Source organism: Alosa pseudoharengus, unplaced genomic scaffold (genome assembly GCF_046254945.1).
Source record: "Alosa pseudoharengus isolate Yale_2024_CS ecotype anadromous, Long Island Sound unplaced genomic scaffold, YU_APseudo_1.1 YU_APseudo_1.1_scf_1, whole genome shotgun sequence".
NCBI classification, from domain to species: Eukaryota; Metazoa; Chordata; class Actinopteri; order Clupeiformes; family Clupeidae; genus Alosa; species Alosa pseudoharengus.
The window spans coordinates 8,628,699-8,645,661 of record NW_027468564.1 but is presented as its reverse complement, the minus strand read 5'-3'; the positions used below and the strand labels follow the sequence as shown (position 1 = coordinate 8,645,661).

The 16,963-nt window shown below is 41.7% G+C and overlaps 1 pseudogene; it reads left to right on the top strand.

Moving 5' to 3' along the window:
* The window catches only part of LOC143116905 (NACHT, LRR and PYD domains-containing protein 12-like), a 68,792-nt pseudogene that overhangs the window by 10,577 nt on the left and 41,252 nt on the right, over nucleotides 1-16,963 (top strand).

Below are 16,963 nucleotides of genomic sequence, written 5' to 3'. Positions count from 1 at the left end.
GAGAACCCTAGGGTTTAGGAGGACCATTTTTTTTGTATGTTGATCTCAAGGGGCCATGTCAACCCATTCCATAACCACTCATTTCATGTATAGCGCCACCTAGTTAAACACAAAAAAGTAAAAATGAGGTGTTGTAATCGCAGGTATCTGTGACCTAACTTAGTCAAAACTGCACGAAATTGGAAGTGTAGGATCATTATGAAACCCTCTGAATGCACACCAAGTTTCGTGGAATTCCGTTCATGGGGGGCCACACAATAAATTAATTAATGTTACTATACACCAACTGGCCTGGCATTCCATATGCACACATGTGCATAAACAGATACACACGCACACACATACATTCACAGTAATCATACGTATGACACATACTCACACAGTAGACATATGTACGCATGTGTCACGTGGGTCTATTAGCTTGGTTTACCCGTGACCAGGCAAACAATTTAATAAGCAGCAGGGAATGTGGTGGGCAGGCGAAGGATACCAAAACAAGGATTTACTCTTATTATTTTGTTCAATTTATTAATCAGTTATGTCCTAGACCAGGGGTGTCAAACTCATTTTGGTTCAGGGGCCACATACAGCCCATCTGATCTCAAGTGGGCCGGACCAGTGAAATAATTGCAAAACATCCTTTGACAACTCCAAATCTCCAGATAAGTTTTTTTCAGTAGGCTATGCTTTACCCTTCAGCCTACATTTGTAGCCTACATAATCACAAGGGATATATTAGATTATTACACATTTATTCAGAGAAGCCAATGAAATTGAAATAAAATGCATTTCACTCTCATAAACAACTGGTTTATTTTTATAGTTGAGTGGATAGGCCTACATTTTTACATCTGACCACCTGAACCAACTCACCACACTAAACTCAAGTGGGAGCTATGAAGAAAGTTAACATCCTGCCTTAAAAATGTAAATGTGCAAATGTATGAAAAATAAAATGAATTTAACAAAAATAAGTTAGCAGTGCATGAGCAATACGATCAGCTGATACGATTAGGTTACATCAGATCAAATAATTTTGTAGGCTAGGTGGCGGTGCTGTGTAATAGGCTATCCACCATAAAGGCCAGATCCTGCACCCATTCCGGGCATTTAAATTGCTACTGGTCTGCCTTTTTTCTCCAAGAACTGTCCAATTTCCTCTCGTAGTTCAAAGAAACGCTTGAGTACGGCACCTCGGCTTAACCACCGTACTACAGCGTGGTATGGTAAGCCAGACAGAATGCCATTATCACTAAGAAAACTGACGGTGAGTCAGACCTCGCGACCTGATTAAATTTACAGTTTGCACAACCACACTTTAACATGATCCAAGTTTAGTGTTTTACAACACAACACTTCCTGGTGCAAAATACAATAAAATGCCCAAACATCTTGTCCTCCGTTTGCAGGCTGCACTTTGTCTCTGAATTTTGTCGCAACGCCTGCTTTTCTCCCGACAATGTAGCCAAACTGACAGCACAGGACCAGTCAACTCCGAACTTTTTTTTTGTTTTTTGGCTGCGCCTAGCGGCTGAATTGAGCATTTCGGTTATTTCTTTGAAAATTCATAACTCCTCACAGGAATGGGCTAGAGATTTTTTTTTTTTTTTGACATAGTCAGAAATTTATTCTCTACAAGTCTGGGCCGGATTAAACCATCTAGCGGGCCGCATCCGGCCCGCGGGCCGTATGTTTGACACCCCTGTCCTAGACAAAAAAATGTTAAAACATCACAAGTGGATTATAGTCCAATTCATGTTAGGATGGCAGTCACAAATTTCTAAAACAGTCTTCAAGTAAAAGCAATCAAGAGGCAATACCGCGTCTAGCCACTAGGAGCGCTGTACTCCTTCCAGCCACCGCACCAGCACAGTGAAGCGCAGAGCAAACGATCCCGTTTCCCAAACAGCTGACGGTCAGGTTGACCACGGCTAGCAGTTACAAGCTAGCGGACAAAGTTCAAACACCCACAACTAGCGTAGCGTGGCAGCAACAGATACAGCGGCAGGAGCAGTAGTAAGAGGCAAGCAGGCAGCAAGCAGAGCAAGCAGGAGTTCCGTCCCCAAACGGAGTAGGCAAGCAGGCAGCAAGCAGAGCAGGCGGCAATCGGAACAGCAGGGTAGCCTACCGTCCTTCCGTATGGCTCGTCCTCCGTCGGTAGAGGTTCCAGCCGCGCTGTAACACAGAAACAGCTCGGCAGTAGGCAGCACAACCAGCGGCTAGCAGGAATCTAATAAACAACACAGCTAATAGTCACTTACTAGGCCGGGCACAGACCCTCTAGTACAGCAGCCGGATATTCCGATCGCGGCCTCTCATCCGCGTTCTAGGATCAACGTGAAGGGAACGATACTGTCACTCTTGAGTTTCTCTGCCGCTGTTGCTGCTACATCCATCAACTCGATGCTGTCGCCTTCCGTGGAGCATCCCTGGTCAGGGGATAAAGTAGGAAAGCACCCTCCCCCAACACATCTGTCCCAAATCTCATTTAACCAGCCACCCGCCAGGATTGGTGGAAAGTTATGGGTCCATTATCCCTCATTATCAGTCAACATTGGGAGCACCAGGGAGGGGTAATACACAGCACACAAGAACACACGGGTGAATTTGACACAGCACACAAATAAAGCAAAATAATTCCTAAACAACCAAAATATTCACACATGTGACACATGCATGCACAGGCACATACGCAGGCACACACACAAGCACGCACACACACACACACACACACATACACACCCACACACATAAACATAAACATGTACATGCACACATGCACAAAATTCAAGAATTTCTCAGAATTATGAACAGGCAAGATGGGGGTGGCGTTGTATAAAATTAATTTTACATGTGAAATCTATGAACTAATCATGTTTTGGTACTTGTTGTCTAGCAGATACCAGTGATAATTGAGTGTGGATAATGCAATTTAGTGAGACAGTTAGAATCATATATGCCTTTCAGCGTGATTTATTTTTGTGGAAAAAATGTGCTGGACTGGGCGGGGGTCTGCGGTACATCTAGTTTGTATAGTGAATGTAAATATGTTTATAAGTGTTTATGTAGTTTACAGAAATGAGTAACTTCCAGAAAAAAACAGTATGTGTATTGGGACAAAAACAGACACAGACGCAAACACAGATGATAAATTGAACATCTTATCCCATGTCTATGCAGTGAGCTCAGTACTGATCTGATCCAGGATCAGTCCAGGTGTGGAGTGTGTGAGCAGGTACTGAGGGACCCAGTCATCACCACTTGTGGACACAGTTTCTGCAGGCAGTGCATCAACAGCTACTGGGAGCAGCCTGGACTACCAGGAGACCAAGCCTGTCCCCAGTGTGGGAAGACATGCAGAACCCAACCTCCTCTACAGCCTCCTCTGGATGAACACACGGATATGAGCACACAGGGTGAACACACAGGCCTCATCAACAGCAGAAGAGACCTGCACATACATATACCAGACAGAAAGAGAGAACTGGTTGCTTTTTTGCTTTTTAAAATTTGCATTTTCATTCTATCTGCTTTTCTATATGTAGAATATTACTATGAATATTACTACATTACTATATATGTTAGTGTAAAATTGAAAATGGTGCTATTTATTTTCCTTTGTTGTTGTTACTTATTAGTGATTGTGGATATACAGTAGGCCTATTTTTTGCAGTGAGTTCTTATGTATATTAATAATTTCAGTAGTTTTTCATTGACTTTTATTATGAGTTTTTAATGACTTGTATTGTCATTTGTAAACAGATGACGACCTGAAGAGAGTTATACAGAATCACAAAGCCAGTCTGAAGAGGAGGTTTGAGAACATATCTGAAGGCATCATCAAACCAGGAGCTGAGACACTCCTCAATAAGATCTACACAGAGCTCTACATCACAGAGGGAGAGAGTGAAGGGGTAAATAAGGATCATGAGGTTTGGCAGGTAGAGTCAGCATCCAGATCTCAAAACACAGAAGACACACCAATCAACTGCAATGACATCTTCAAGCCCTTACCTGGACAGGAGAAGCACATCAGAACTGTGATGACCAAAGGTGTTGCTGGCATTGGAAAAACAGTCTCAGTGCAAAAGTTCATTCTTGACTGGACAGATGAGGTTGCCAATCAGGATGTAGATTTTATGTTCCCCCTTTCTTTCCGTGAACTGAATATAGTCAGGAGTGATCAGTACAGTCTTCACAGGCTCCTGCTTGACTTCCACCCTGAGCTGAAGGACCTGAATGATGGTGAAGGATACAAAGACTGTCAGGTTGTGTTCATCTTTGATGGTTTGGATGAGAGTCGGTTGACTCTGGATCTGGAACAGAATAGTAAGTTGTCTGATGTGAAACAAACATCATCAGTGGATGTTCTGATGACAAGCCTCATTCAGGGAACTCTGCTTCCCTCTGCACTCATCTGGATAACCTCACGACCAGCAGCAGCCAGTAAAATTCCTACTCAGTACATTGATCAGGTAACAGAAGTACGAGGATTTAGTGACCCACAGAAGGAAGAGTACTTCAGGAAGAGGATCGATCAATGATGTGAGTCAGGCAAACAGAATCATCTCCCACATTAAGGAATCTAGGAGTCTCCATATTATGTGCCACATTCCAGTCTTCTGTTGGATTGCAGCCACTGTACTTCAGCAGATGCTGAAAAGGAAAAACATCAAAGACATTCCCAAAACACTGACTGAGATGTTCATACACTTCCTGCTCATCCAGACCAAAAGAAAGGATCAGAAATATAATGGAGGGACTGCAGCAGATCAAGATAAACTACTGGAATCTCAGAGAGAAATGTTGCTGAAGCTAGCAGAACTGGCTTTCAAACATTTGGAAAATGGGAATCTGATGTTTTATGAGGAAGACCTGCAAGAGTGTGGCATTGATGTCAGTGAAGCATTAGTGTACTCTGGCATGTGTACTGAGATCTTCAAGGAAGAATCTGTGTTTCACCAGAAGGTCTACTGCTTTGTGCATCTGAGTATCCAGGAGTTTCTGGCAGCTTTTTATGTGTTTCACTCTTATGTGACTGAGAACCTCGAGGCACTGAAATCCCTCATCAGTGACGAACACAGACAGAGAGCTGATCCCAACCCCTCGATTTTCTCATCTCTTCAAGCAGTGCTGGGCTTACAATCACAGGATCATCTACATGTGCTGCTCAAGAGTGCAGTGGATGAGGCTTTAAAGAGCAGAAATGGACACCTGGATCTTTTCCTTCGCTTCCTTATGGGCATCTCTCTGGAGAGCAATCAGAGACTTTTAAAGGGTCTACTGAACCAAACATACAGCACATCAAAGAGTATTAAAGTAACATGTCAGTATATGAAGGAGCTGAACAGAAAAGATCTCTCTCCTGAACGATGCATCAATCTTTTCCACTGCTTATTTGAAATGAATGATCATTCCATGCACAAAGAAATTCAGACATACTTGTCATCACCAAAGAACATCAAACAGAAGTTGTCTCCTGCCCACTGTTCAGCACTGGCCCACATGCTTCTGATGTCTGAGCAGGTCCTGGATGAGTTTGACCTGAAGAAATACAACACATCAGATGAGGGACGCAGGAGACTAATCCCAGCTGTGAGGTGCTGCAGAAAGGCACGGTAAGTTTCTGATGGAGAGACTGTGCTAACTATACTGACTAAATAATGTTGCAGTCACTGCTGTCTATTGTTGATGTAGCCTGACAGTAAAAAACATTTAGATACTTCAATTCTAAAATAAAGGTCATTACCGCTCACTGGCGTAAAATTGTTAGAGTGTTTCGAATGACACGTGTTCTGATGTAATATTACAAATTGTGTGTTCGTGTACTTTTGCATTCATTCATTATTCCGTTTTGAAAGTGAAATGGAAAATGAAAAAAGTGGTATATGCCTTTTTGAAGTTCTATAGTCACTTGTTATTAAGTAAACATGTGACCGCGCACATCCCTTTATACCGTTTCGGATGGGTGTTGGATCAGTAGCCTGGCCTCGGCCTGCCTACGTACTTCCGGTCGATTTCTTTTCTCTACAGTACTCCGTCTGGAATAGGTTGATTCGCGCTCGTTTACTTCGGAGGTTGGGCAGCCGACCAACCAGCGAACAGAGGGCGTCCCTGAGAGCGATTACATTACCCAGGCATGGTGTTTCAATTACTACGTCCCCGCCCCCGAAGCAGATCGCTTGGAATACATCAACGTAGGGAGTGAAAAGGGCTTATACTTATGAAATCTTTGAGCAAATGTGAATAAAAGGCGCAAATAAGGTTGGTGTGAGTTATTTCAGCTCTTTCTAGTTTAGCCTATTAACAGGAGTGTCAGGAACGAAGTCAAAGTGGAGTAGGATGTTATATCGACAGCTAAACTTTAGTCATAGATTTTGTCACTTGAAATAGGCTACGAACGTACCCGAGTCAAACTTTAGTTTAGTAGGCTACATGGTCGCGTCAAAATCGCTATTTTTCAAACACTAAGAAGGCTCGACATAACTTGAAACTTTGATCGAAGCATCATCAGTGTCTCTACATATGAACTCGAGCATTAAGAACATTGTTCATGTACACATAGTACTAAAAAGAAAGATTTTGGACAACTCACTCCTTGCAAGATGGCAAGATGGCAGCGAGCAGAAAAACAAGTGAGTTGTTCAAAACTTCTCTTTTTGTAAACTCTGTGTACACCAACAATGTTCTCAATGCTCGAGTTCATGTGTAGAGACACTGATGATAATTCGATCAAAGTTTCATGTTGTGTCGAGCCTTCGTAGTGTTTGAAAAATAGTGATTTTGACGCGATTGTATCAAAAAAGTAGTGGCCCTATAGGATTCCCATTCAAAAGGTAATTTCACCCGAAAACGACAATGCATACAAGCTTAAAAGTGGCGCTTTGGACGTACTTATGCATTAATATGAAAGTTTGACTTGGGTACATTCACAAAACACTATATGATGCATTTTGGCAAGAGTTACACAGATGTAACGTGTGATTGTTTCCTGATAAGATGCACGTTTGCTTGTTATGGGCGTGATGCAGAGAAACTTCTCTGTATGATGAAACGCCAGTTGTTAGTGATTGGTTCAAAGGAACTCCAATGATTTTAAACCTCAAACTGTGCCCTCCCACCCGGAAATAAACGTACACCTATAGATCTAGGCCAGACTCTCTGCGAAGTCAGTCTTTTACGATAGTCACTTGCTAAAATAAAAATTATCCTATATGTTCAGCTAAGGGATTAGGCTACAAAGACAAAGTTGACTTAATGAATACAAGAACATTTCTACAGCATTGAAAGTGCTCAAGAGCCTCATTCTCAAATGGAAAAGTTTGGAACAAGTACACAGACCACGTACTTGAGTAAAAGTTGAAATACCTATTGTAAAATATTACTCCAGTAAAAGTGGAAATGCTCCCTTTAAACGGCGACTTGAGTAAAAGTATAAAAGTACTTGGCTTCAAATGTACTTAATTATTATGACCGCCGTGCAGTCAAACGTAAAAGTAATTTGGTGTAATGTAGTTTCAATGTCTTGTTATGTCCTTTATACACTCAGTCAAGTCATTTAAAGGATAATTCCGGTATTTAGCACTTTGAGTCCCTTTTCTGGTTTGTTTTGGATGCACTAGAGTGGTGGACACCAAAGTTTTGATGATGGATCGTCGATGGACGATGGGACTTTCTGACTCGTTTTGAATTGCCTTTGACTGTTTCAGAGTGGCTGGCTATGGGCATGCACAAACATGTCCTTAAAGGGACAGTGTGGAACTTTTCAATTGTTTGTTAGCTTTATTAACATTTCCCATTCATAAATGTGGCCTCATTCATGTTTAATTACCATCACCACCAATTCGAAGCATACCTATGGGCTTAGAAATCGGCATTTACATATACATAGCGTTTATAAACGCTCCATCTACGTGCGCCACCATAAAATAACGGTGACCGGCTAGGGACATTTGTGAAATACAGCGCCGTCTTTGGCATGCAAAGAAAACTTTCATGGATTCATCTGCTGAATTTCCCTAAATTCAGCGATGTAAGTTATGAACCCATTTTCTACAAGCTACATGTCTTGCTAACATTCCAACATTGGCATTGTATTTTCCAACGAAACGAATAAAGAGAAAAAATAATTTGTTTATGATCTGTTGCTCTCTCAGCAAAGCTCTTGTGCACAGCCACCTGTTCAAAGGCTCTAGACCCAGAGACAGTTGATAAACTAACCTGGCATAGTTTTGCTAGAACTAGCAGACTAGGGTCGAAACTGGGTGGAAACAAATTCTTAGGGCAGCCGTGGCCTATTGGTTAGCGCTTCAGACTCGTAACCGGAGGGTTGCCAGTTCGAACCCTGACCAGTAGGCACGGCTGAAGTGCCCTTGAGCAAGGCACCTAACCCCTCACTGCTCCCCGAGCGCCGCTGTTGTTGCAGACAGCTCACTGTGCCAGTATTAGTGTGTGCTTCACCTCACTGTGCTGAGCGTGTTTCACTAATTTACGGATTGGGATAAATGTAGAGACCAAATTTCCCTCATGGGATCAAAAGAGTATATACTTATACTTATACTGACTACCACAAAGTTGCTGAATGTATGTTATTTCAGGTTAGTTTGCAACACACAAGTTTAACCAAAGTCCTTAGCTGCTACCTAGCTAGTGAACATCACTAGCCATCACTAGCTAACTAGCTCGGTTAACAGGCAAAATTAAATGATTTATTCCATGTCCGAAAGTGTGTTTCATTGGCATCACACACAAGCAATAACAAAAGAGAAAAGTTTATGTTTTGACAAACCTATTTAGGAATCCGGAACTAGGGCCATCATAGATAGATAGATAGATACTTTATTGATCCCCAAGGGGAAATTCAGGGGGTCTCAGTAGCATACAGACATCACACACAACATGCACTTACCGCAGAAATGGTAAATATAAGTATAAGTATAAACATATAACCAAACTCCACTGTACAATAGAGACAGTAGGAGATAAGAAAAACTAACAAAACTAAATACTAAATATACTATATAAATTAAATGTAAAAAATCCAGTGTGCTTGAGGGTGATCAAGCATGAGACGCTTGTAGTGACAGGGCCTGTAGTTCTGTGTGCATGGTGAGGTGCTCAAGAGAGTGAGTGTCATGGTGAAGGTGCAAAAGTAGTCCAACAGTAGTCCTGTAGTTCTGTGTGTTTGGTAATGTGCTCAAGAGAGTGAGTGTCATGGTGAAGGTGCAAAAAGTAGTCCAACAGTAGTCCTTTAGTTATGTGTGCATGGTAAGGTGCTCAAGAGAGTGAGTGTCATGGTGAAGGTGCAAAAAGTAGTCCAACATTAGTCCAACAGTGCAACAGTGCAATAATAAGGTCTAGAGACCAGTATAAATAATATGGACAAATAGGAGAGTAAAGTATAATGTAGACAAGGTAATATAAAAAAACTATAAACCATGTCAGTGCAAGAACAGGTTGAGGTAATAGGGTTACAGCCATTCAGTATTGTAGCAGAAGCCATTGATCATGTGTGCTAATCAGTGGCGGTTGCTGCTCTTTGGAACAGGGGAAGCTCTGATAAAAATGGTCAATTATTAAATTAATATTATTAAGGTGCTATATTGTTCTTTGAGGGCAAAAATTATCCCCAAACCCAGAATAGACCAAACAGTAGGCTATAGAGTTGGCATGATGGCAGACATGGCAGCTAGAGGGGCCTTCTACAGTTATTTCTCTGTGTACGTTCATCTGCCTTGCTGTTTTGTTTTTAATCTCCCCTGGTGGGCTTTTAAAATTCAAGTAAACATTAGCATAATATAGCCTACACCGCGCTAACTTAGCCTAAATACACAACTGAAACAAAAGCAAGTCACAAACTATGTATCTTCACATTACGGTTTTATTTACAGTATGCTATTTATAAAGACAAATAGAAATCGACTGCATTGCTCACAAATTATGAGAATTTGAGCTGCAACTTGCCTTGCCTCTCGACTTCACCTGCCAACACTAACGTTAACGCATCCCTTGAACTTGCACCACTTCCTGTCAGATCGCGACATATGCTGTCAATCAAAAAGAGTCCAGCCTCTATGACGGTTCCTCCAATCATCACACAGAAGCTCGGCGTCCGGGCCATCCCACTGTCCCATTCACTCCCAGAGACGCCGGGCTTCCCTGGAAATGATGATTTTGTGGCGCTTGTCCAATAAATGTCTAGCTTTTCTGCACTGAGATCAGCCCACTCTGTAGTGCCATTGAAAGTCCAGTGAAGTCTATGGGTTTTTGCATGGTTTTTTTGATGGATCGTGTCGTCACAGCAATGTATTACGGGTGCGAAATCACGATAAATGACCTTGTTGCTGAACAAACTAGCCATGAAGATGAACATGTTTTCAGCATGTTCTAGTTGGAATAGTAGGCTAGAAGCTTAGCTAATGTAATAGTGTTATTTGATGCGATTTTCAGTGATATTTTAGAGGAATTTAGTAGTCTTAGAGCAATCGCCTCTGGTACTAATATAGCATGAAAAAGAGTGTAGCAGGAAAACAGTAGTACAAATATTAGGCTGTGGACATTAGTAAAACAGTAGTAAAACAGTAGTAAAGCAGTAGTGGACAGTCGGTACTCAAACATGGAGAGGGTGGAGAGGCAGACAGACTAAGTAGAGAAGTCTATCTCTCCTCTTCCCTTTAGTGAAGCATTGAACAGTTCAATGGCCCTGGGGACAAATGACTTCCTCAGCCTTTCAGGTGTGCAAGGCAGTGAGCGAAGTGTCCAGCTGATCAAGCTCTTTTGCTTTATGATAGTGCTGTAGAGTGGATGGCATTCATTGTCCAAGATGTTGATCAGTTTGCTCAGGGTCCTTTTGTCTGATATTGAACCCCAGGGATTGTGTGTGCATTGCCAGGTTTAGCCTCAGTTATGAATTAAAATGTGTTTAATGCAATACATATAAACTGTAGAGATGCAACCTGGTCATTACAATATTTTTCCCCCCGTCGATTCTGCTCCATAACCCATTGCATTCCGTTAGTCCATAGCCTACATTGCACACAAACATTAACAATACACCGATAGTGCTTACTTTCACCTCCTGGACCTGCATCACTTTGTTTCCCCCCGAGGAACACGAGCCCCATGGCAATAGCTATTTTATTCCTTGTTTGGGACAGGGGAAAGTGTTGATTTGAGTGGAGGAAACTATTATCGCAATATAAAGTGATTATCATTACTGCAGTGTAATAATTAGTTAAGGGTAAGGCTATTTGCACCCCTGGTACAATTAGCAGTGTATGCGATTCGTACCCTGGTGCAATAAGAAGTGAATTATATTCGTACCCCGGTGCACACAGCAATGTGTCCTATTAGTACCCCGTCTGGTACAAATATCAATGTATGCTATTCGTACCCCGGTGCACACAGCAATCTGTTCTATTAGTACCCTGTCTGGTACAAATATCAATGTATGTTATTGGTACCCCGGTGCACACAGCGATGTGTTCTATTAGTACCCCATCTGGTACACATATCAGTGTATGCTATTTGCACCCCTGTGCATTTATTCTGGCATATTGATCACACAATTGTTATGACCTAGGGGTAAGGCCACAACAAAAGAGGGAGTCGAGAGGTTGGATCTTTAACTAAAATATGGATTTATTAACCAAACTAACCAAATAACAAACAAACAAACGGTGTGAGGTGGGTCAAAATCAGTCATCAGTAATGCATGGATGTTGTGTGTTTGCAATGTGTCTGAGTGCAGTGTTGCATGTCCAAAACCCAAAGTAAGAATGGCCCTCTAGGAGCAGTACCATCACCGTCAGGTAAAAGCTTACCTTCTGCGACCAGTCTTAGCCGTTCTAAAGCCACATCGCGTTCATTCCTTATTCTTTCCATTTCTAACTGACGCTCAGCTTCTCTTTCATGCCGCTCTGCCTCACGTTGAGCTTCTCTCTCTTGCCGTTCAGCTTCCCTTTCTTTCTGCTCTACCTCACGCTGAGCTTCTCTCTCTCTCCGTTCAGCTTCCCTTTCTTTCTGTTGCATTTCTATAAGCACTTTTTGTTGCTCAAAAGTGAGTGATATTTTGGAAAACTCTGTCGAAAGAGGTGTCGACGTTGCTCCTCCTAACTCTAACTCCTCCATGATTAGAGATGCTGGTGATGGAAGAATATTCCTAATAACCAATTCTGCCTGAACTGATGTTCTTATCTGGGCCAATTTCGCTGTTTTGGGTAAACCCAAGTCAAAATTATAATGTTCGCAAACCTGACGCAACTGATCCTTTTTTAAAGTATTCAAACCCTCAACAGATGGAGCTGAGAAAAAATCCTCCAAACTAGCCATACAAATGAGTTCTACAATACAGACATTAAATACAAACGATAAACGAGCTCACATTTTAATTTAAGTGTGGTCCCAACACTGCACATCAAGACGAGACAAAAGGAGCTGCCCAGCAAAAACAACGATCCCCTTCATGCAAAACCCGAGGACAGAGCTCTTTACTACACAATATCAGCGGCGCCTATACTCCCCCGACTATGTGCCGTTAAAGTAGGCCTCCACGACGGTGCCCTCTGCCCAGGATTGCACAAAAACAATAAACTAAAATAACAAACAAGCCATAAAGGCTTGGCGGGCACTCACAAAGCTCCGATAATTACGTTATCCAAAACGTTATCAATAAACTCAAATCTTGTATGCAGCGCAGGCCCACACTTACCAAACAATGGCCCACCGCAGATTCTTCAACCTGGCTCAATCAACAGCCAAGGCACTATAATTAACAAATTCCTCCCCGTCTCACGCACCAACAACGAAACTAACAAAACTTCCGAACACAATTAACTTTAACTAATCCACATGCGTCTTCCCAATGATTCAAAGCCATGCATTTAAAGAATGAACTAGTATCGGATCTTCGCAGGATCGGTATACAGCGCTTTCCAAATCAGACGCAACTAAACATGGATCTAATATATTTAAAGTGTTTTAACAATTTCCAACGCCTAGGCTATACAAAACGCAGTATATAAGCATTAAAGAAAAAAAATGCATATTTACCGATGTCGTTTCATATCCCGGACAAGAGCCCCCAATCTGTTACATTCTGCCTACTAGGCTATGTAACCAGAGAGGGAAGACCACGCGGATTTTTCCGTACAAAAATATGGTTTTATTTAAGTTAAAGAATTAACAACGTAGGTTAAGTAAAGTCAGTATAAATGATAGGTTGGAAAACAAAAGTGTATGCGATATAAGAATTGAGGTGTCGTGCGTAAGAAACAAATAGCCAAAATGGTAGCGGGAGAGGAGGATAAGCGGCGGCCTCCACAACCAGGTCTGGCGAGATCTTAAAGCCCACGATCCAGGAAGTAATCACACGCGCGTCGCATCACACCTGTGCCACACCTGTGCTTGGCCCACCTGTAGAGGAGACGCAAGACAGGAAAAGAGCAACAAGGAGGAGGAGTCCGGCAGGTCCGTGACACAATGTAATAAGATTTTTTTTTTTTTTTAAATAAGCAACATGTTTTTTGTTGTTATGTAATAGGGTGTGAATAGCACAGCTGTGTAATAGACACTCTGAATAAGGTATGCTGTTTGCATCAATGTACAGTTAGAAGTGGATGCTATTCGTACCCTCGTACTGCATGCTATTTACACCCTGGTGCATGAACTAACTAATTGTTGCAATCAAAACTTCCGTTTGAGAACTGATTTCTTGTTCAAATTTCGCGCCTTCTCTCCAGAGACGTTAGTACACATCAGGGGCGTAGATTTGCGTGGGGACCGAAGGACGTGTCCACACCAATGTCAAATTACGACTGAAATGTCCCCACCAATATTCAGGTTGAAATGGGGAAAAAGCGCTCACATGCGCTACACAAAGAGTTAAATCATTTCTCACTTCAGTGCTGCGGATCCTCTCGTACAGATCTTGTAATGTGCAGTAGCCTATAAGGGTAAATCGCGCTTATTTGAAGTTACCTATAATAACTACCAGTGAGCCGCAGTCTCCTGCGCAGCATGCAGTGCTTCAGCTTTACTTCACTACAACCATGAAGTGCGTCCAAATTCACCCATTCTTCTCTGTTGAACTCCTCGAGAAGTAGGCTACTCTCATCACACATGTGTCACATGAAAGAGACTTTTCAGCTTTTAAACGGTGCTAGCTAGCAACTGTTTGCTGTGATAGACAGTTCGCGAAAAAAAAAATAAGAAAAATAACTTCAAGAGATTTAATAATTATTCTCTGCGCCCATCTCCACATCCATTCGTCTCGGTGGAATATCGTAGGCCTACACACTCTTCACGCAACACACGACAAACCATATATCAGAATAAACAGCAGACCTTACCGAACACAAAGGTGTAATGCATTCCCGTGTATAGTTAGCTGTTCCAGAGTAATCCGGTTTTGAAATAAATTATAGCAAAATTCAACATGGTCTTTCGGCTGCATTTCTTAAAACTGAGCTGTGCTTACATCGCCTAGATATCTGTAAATATTAGAATCAGAGAATATACAGGCAGCTCACGGTTAAGAGTTTGTCAATGTAGCTTTAATGATTTCTTTTCACAAAATGCTAAGCATGCATGTATTTAAGTTTCTTAAAGCCCCCCTGTGTAAGAAATTCTCCCATCTAGTGGTTAGGAGTTATATAGCAACCAACCTCTCAAGCGCTTCCTCATTTAGAACTACGGGAGCCGTCACACATCAAAACTGACACTAGTTCTGGACTTCTAGCACGTCAAAGCATAAACTTCTCTCTGAAAGCGTAACTCTCACCAAAATGCACCCTAGGGTGTTTTGTGAATGTACACGAGTCAAACTGTTGTTTAAAAGCATAATTATGTCTGAAGCGCCACTTTCTAGCTTGTCCGTGTTTTCGTTTTTGGGTCAAATGGAGTTTTGAATGGGAACTATTTTTTAATACATGATCGCGTCAAAATCGATATTTTTAAAACACTAAGAAGGCTCGACACAACATGAAACTTCGATCGAAGTATCATCAGTGTCTCTACACATGAACTCGAGCATTGAAAACATTGTTCGTGTTCAAAGTGTTCACTAAAAGAAAGGTTTTGAACAACTCACTTGGGTTTTCTGCTCGCTGCCATCATGCCAGTCAAGGAGTGAGTTGTCCAAAACCTTTCTTTTTAGTAAACTGTGTGTACACTAACAATGTTCTCAATGCTCAAGTTCAAGTTCATGTGTAGAGAAACTGATGATACTTTGATCAAAGTTTCACGTTGTGTCGAGCCTTCTTAGCGTTTTAAAATAGCGATTTTGACGCATCAAAATAGTAGGCTAGTGCCCCTACGACTCCCATTCACAAAAGTTTGACTCGGGTAGCCTACATTCACAAAAAACACCATAGGATGCATTTCGGCGAGAGTTACGCTTGAATAAGCAATAACAACATATTCATAACATTTTGTGTAGTATTTTATTGCCATTGCTTGTGTGCGATGCCAATGCAACTCTTTCGGACCGAGCTAGCTAGCTATCGTTAGCACAGTAAACGGAAAGTGAATGGGAACGGCTACTGCAGCTCAGGACTTGGTTAAACTATATTGTTGCAAACTAAACTGAAATAACACGTTCAGCAACTTTGTGGTCTATTAGTCCTAGCATAACTATGTTAGGTTAGGTTGTCAACTGTCTCTGGGTCTAGAAACTAGAGATCAAGTGAGCTGGTGACAGATCATGAACAAAGTTATTTCTCTTTATTTATTTCGTTGGAAAATACAATGTCAATGTCGGACTGTTAGGAAGATATGACTTGTAGAAAATGGGCTCGTAACTTACATTGCTGAATGTAGGGAAATTCTGCAGATGAATCCAAGCTAATGTTTTTCTGTGCATCCAGACGCCAAAGACTGAGCTGTATTCGCATAGTATGTCCCTTGCTGGCCACCGGTATTTTAACATGGCGCAAGTACACGGCTGGTCGCCCCTGTGCTATGTAGATTTAAATGAGGATTTCTAAGCCAATAGGTATGCTTCGAATTGGTGGAGGTGGTAATTAAACATGAATGAGGCCACATTTATGAATGGTAAATGTTGATTTTGTTAACAAACAACTGAAAACGTTACACAGGGGGGCTTTAAAACTGAGCTGTGCTTAAATGGGCATGATTTCATAACAGACCAAATAGAAAATAAATGTTAAATATAGCCTACATATCTGTAGCCTACATATTAAAATCAGATTATGTAGGCTACACAGTGTAGTTAGATCAAGTTGGACAGTAGCACATTGTAATAATTTTTTATCTTATCTTAGCTTTTATCTTGATTTTGATTTATCTTAGTTTTTTTTTTTTTGGGGGGGGTTAGTGGGTAGTGTCCCCACCAAAGCTCAGACCAAACCTACGCCCTTGGTACACATGCACACTCACTCTGCCAAAACGCATCACACAGGAATCGAACACCAGTCTCCCATGTATTAACCCTTGTCTGTGACCACTGCACTATCTTCTTTCACAAGGAAATGGTGTTTGCAGGTAAACGTATACTTTGGCTAGTATTTAGACCCCCCCACCCATGGATGAAATTCTATGAAACCTGGCATACCCCCAGAGAATGTCAGGTTAATCATATACATCAAATTTGGTGCAGTTCTGAACATCTTAACTGAATATAGGGGCGATTAAAGTAGAATGATATTGTATTTTATCTTTTTACCGAGGGGGTGCAAATCACAAATGAGTGATTATGGGCTAGGTTGATGTGGGGCCTTGAGACCAACCTACCATAAAAAGTTATTCATCCTCAGTGCCACGGCTCTCACGATGGTGTTTCGATGTCCCGGGAATCGTTTGCCAAAAATTTAGGAAGTTGTTGATGGGGGAAAAAAAAAAAAAAAACTTTACTATACACCCCTTCACAGGCACAGACAGCCAGGCCCAGCCTAGCTTCATTTCGTAACACCTCCATTTATCACTCATTTCGTCTGAAAATTCTAAA